The following is a 4,338-nucleotide window of genomic DNA, read 5'->3' as shown; positions in this document are numbered from 1 at the left end:
AGGCTTGTAAATGCTGAGCTGAGGAGTGTGTATTCAATCTTAGAGGCAACAGGGAGACACTGAAAGTTCTTGAGCAGGAAACTGTCATGGTCATACTTGTGTTTTAGGGAGGTTATTTTAGCAGCTATATGGAAAATGGGTCACAGAGGGGAGAGACTGACAGCAGATACTAAAAAGGAGGCTATTATAATAGTTAAGGTGAGAAGTAATATGGGCTTGAATCTAGGGTGGTGGCTGAGTAAATGGAAGGAAGGGGAAAGATTATACACTCACGCATATGTGTACATGAAAACATAGTACATACAAGCACAATGTTCACACATGTGCCTATACGTGCCATCGGACACATGTACACATGTGTGCACACGTACACGTGTATGTATACATATATGCGTGCATGCATGCATACATACATACATATATATGTATACACACATGTGAATATCAGTGTTTCACCTTCTCTTCACTTACTCAGCCATTGACCTGGGCCCTTACCACTTCTCACCTTGCCTCTTACATTTATGGGCATATATATGTGTGTATATATATATATATATATATATACATATCTATCTATCTATCTATATAGATATAGATATATAGATATCTATATATCTATATCTATATCTATATCTATATCTATATATATATCTATATCTTGATATACCCTGTTCATTTGTTTCAGTTGTGTCTGACTCTCTTTGACCTCAGTTGGGGTTTTCTTGGCAAAGATATTGGAGTGGTTTGCCATTTCCTTCTCCAGCTCATTTTACGGATGAGGAAACTGAGGCAAACAGGGCGAAGTGACTTGCCTAGGGTCACACAGCTAGTAGGTATCTGAGGCCAGGTTTGTACTCGGGTCTTCTTGACTCCAGGTCTGGTGCTGTATCCACTACGGCACCACCTAGCTGCCCTCTGCATGTACCTAGCTAATATTTATTTTTGTTACCTCCATTAAAATATATGATCCTTGAGGTAAGGGACTATTTTCCTCCTTTATTGGTAGCCCCTGAACTTAGCACAGTGCCAGTACATATTAAGCACTTAATAAATGAGGGGAGGGGAAGAAGCATTAATTAAGCACCTGCTATGTGCCTGGCTTTGTGAGAAGCACTTTACATATCTCATTTGATTATCACAACAACTGTGGGAGGGATCCTATTAATAGCATTTCAACCTGGGATGCTGTTATCACCCCCCATTTTACAGATGAGGAAATGGAGGTTAAGTAAGTTACCCAAGGCCACACAGCTGAGGTCACACAGTAATTGTCTGAGACCAGGCCCAGTGCTCTAAGCACTGTACCACGTAGCCTTTTCTAACTAATGTTTGCTTTGTTGGAGTCAGTGGGTGCAGAATATTGTATATACTGTTGGAAACATTTGTTTTTGCTGAATTCTTCCCCCTCCCTTTTAAAGCCATTGTTATAAAGAAGGTATTATTTGGTAGGGAAGGATATTTTTGGAAATCCAGGCCATATAAAATCATATATCCATAAATATAAGAGAGAAAAATTCTTTGGGAACCCCTCTTAAAAGAACAGCTTGCCTCTGTATATGCCAGGTGCCTCACATACAGGAAGTGAAGAAGGCACAAGAGAATTTTGCAGATTTCTCTCCCAGAAACTAGTCTCCATTTGGCTAAACTGATGAAATAAAATGCATAGAAACATGACTTAATTGTAGATTTGATGTGCCCACCAGCCAAAGAACGTTCCCAAGCATTCCCAGCTCTTTCTGAATGGCTCTAGCGAGAGGCACTCCACTGCAGGTCTTTCTTCTCACAAAGGCTCTATTTCCAACCCAGTGCTGAGCAGTTCAGGCAGATAATTTTCTCCCTTTCCTAACCTGCTGAATCAGATCAAATAATTTAAATGTTATAAACATGAAAAAGAATATGGCAGAAAACTTCTAAGTGGGAGCCAGTTTGATCCCTCTTTTTTCTTACGTTTCTTTCATGTGCAGAGATTTTCTCGATGTCTGTGGACCAATGGTAGGTATCATTCTCCTACAGTCAACCCAGCTAAGTTTTCTATCTATGCAAAACACAGTGACAAGAATCTAGCACTTGGAAGTTCTCACACTTTACATGAATTCATGCCCTCAATTTTCAGATTTCTCCCCATGAGATGCCCATGTGAGCTCTACAAAGTTTGCTTTCTCAATTTGAATTCCAGGACCGCTCAAGGACAAGACTGAATTGCTAAGAATATCTTGTAGAAAACATAACATTTTTACCTTTAGCTCTTGTTCTGTTGTGCATGTGTTGATTGTATCACTTTCTTATTTTATTTTGCATGCTGTAACTGAACAACCAGAAACATTTTGACTATCTGTTTTTCAAAAGAAATAGGAAACTGATTCAACCTTGGCCCTTAACAGGAAACTATCGAATTGTTGCTCGTGGATCTAAAAGCCATGATGACATGGTCCGTGATGCTGGGGAGAAGAGGGAGCAAGCAGAATGTGATATTCAAAAGCTTTGCCTTATTATAACTTATCTGCATGATCTTGAACAAGCCTCTTCCCCATTCTGAGCCTTAGTTTCCTTTTCTGTAAAATGAGAGGATTAGATGCTTTCTGAGAGCTCTTGTGGCTCTCAGTCTTAGGAACCAGAAACCTGAAAGGTGGGCTACATACTTGTATGACTTGTCCAAGATCATACTATTAACATGTATGAGAGGTAAGATTTGAACATAGGTCCTCTGTATGTGTGTGTTCATTCATGTGGGCTAGAATAAGGAGAAAAGTATTAAGTCTTTTGGAGGCCATTTTTCCTGTTGAAAAATTAAATGCTAGTAGAGATGAGTTTCTCTCTCTCTCTCTCTCTCTCTCTCTCTTTCTCTCTCTCTCTCTCTCTCTCTCTCATAATGGCTAACATTCATTTTCTGCTTACTATTTGCCAGTCACTATGCTAAGGTCTTTACAATTATTATCTCATTTGATCCTCAACAACTTTTGGAGGTAGGTGCTATTATTATTCCAATTTATAGATGAGGAAACTGAGGCACACAGGGTTAAGTGAGTTGCCCAGAGTCACCCAGTAAGTGTCTGAAACTGGATTTGAACTCAGGTTTTCCTGATTTCAGGGCCAGTACTCTAGCCACCTAGATGCTTTCCTTCCCTTCCTTCCCTCCCCACTCTGTGTCTCTGTCTCACACACACACTCACACACACACACACACACACACACTGTCTCTCTCACACACATTTTCTCTCACACACACACGTGCTCTCTGTGTCTGTCTCACATACACACTCTTTTTCTCTTTCTCACACACACTCTCTGTCTCTCACACATGCTCTCTGTGTCTCTCACATACACACTTTTTCTCTCTCTCACACTCACACACACACACATACACTCTGTCTCTAACACACTCTCTCCCTTTCTCACTCTCTCCCTCTCTCTCTCTCTCTCTCTCACACACACACACACACATACACTCTGTCTCTCTCACACACTCTCTCCCTTCTCTCTCTCTCTCTCTCTCTCTCTCTCTCTCTCTCTCTCTCTCTCTCTCTCTCTCTCTCTCTCTCTCTCTCTCTCATACACACTCACCAGATTTTTGTCATCTGTACATTTGATGGAGATGCCATACTGGCTGCTGTCCAATTCAATGGTACAAATGTTCGCCAGAACAGGAGGCAACATGGAATCCTGGGGGTGAGCCATTGGAACCCTCCTTTGAGTAGACTTAAAAACCATCTGATTGTGCAGGCCATGTCATCTGGTCTAGGACAGTGTGAGAAACTTTGTCAGTATTTTGAAGTTTAAATTAACTATTATGGTTACAAAATTCCCATTCCAATCTAGGAACCCCATCAAAGGAAAAAGAAAGGAAATTAGCTTAATTTAGTAGGCACAACTCATTCTTGGTGTGATCATGCTAGCTCTTTGGATGCCATTTCGTTTTCTAGATGTTCACTAACTATTCCTTTAATGATAGCCTAGAATTTTGCCAGGAGTTGAAGTCAAGTTTACTGGGCTGTAATTCTCTCCCCTCCCAGTTTTCTTTTTCTTTTTTTTTTTTTTTGAAAATCAGGACATTTGCCTCCTCTCGTCCTGTGGTTCCTCTTCATTATCTTTTATGTATCCCTGAAAGTCACTCAGCAATCAACTCTGGCAGTCAATTCAACCAGAGGCTTCTTTTGGGCCATATTTTTGTTTGAAGTTAGTGGAAAGAGCGCTGGGCCTAGGAGCCAGGAAGACCTAAGTTCACATCTGGCTTTTAAATACTTATCAGGTGTGTGACCCTGGGGAAGTCGCTTAAAAAAATCCACCCACCTGCAAACCTCTCTCTCAATTTCCCCAACTGTAAAACAGCGTAAGAGCAGC

The sequence above is a fragment of the Phascolarctos cinereus genome, unplaced genomic scaffold, assembly GCF_003287225.1.
Source record: "Phascolarctos cinereus isolate Bilbo 61053 unplaced genomic scaffold, phaCin_HiC Scaffold_8;HRSCAF=390, whole genome shotgun sequence".
Taxonomy (NCBI): domain Eukaryota; kingdom Metazoa; phylum Chordata; class Mammalia; order Diprotodontia; family Phascolarctidae; genus Phascolarctos; species Phascolarctos cinereus.
Note: the sequence above shows the minus strand (reverse complement) of the source record.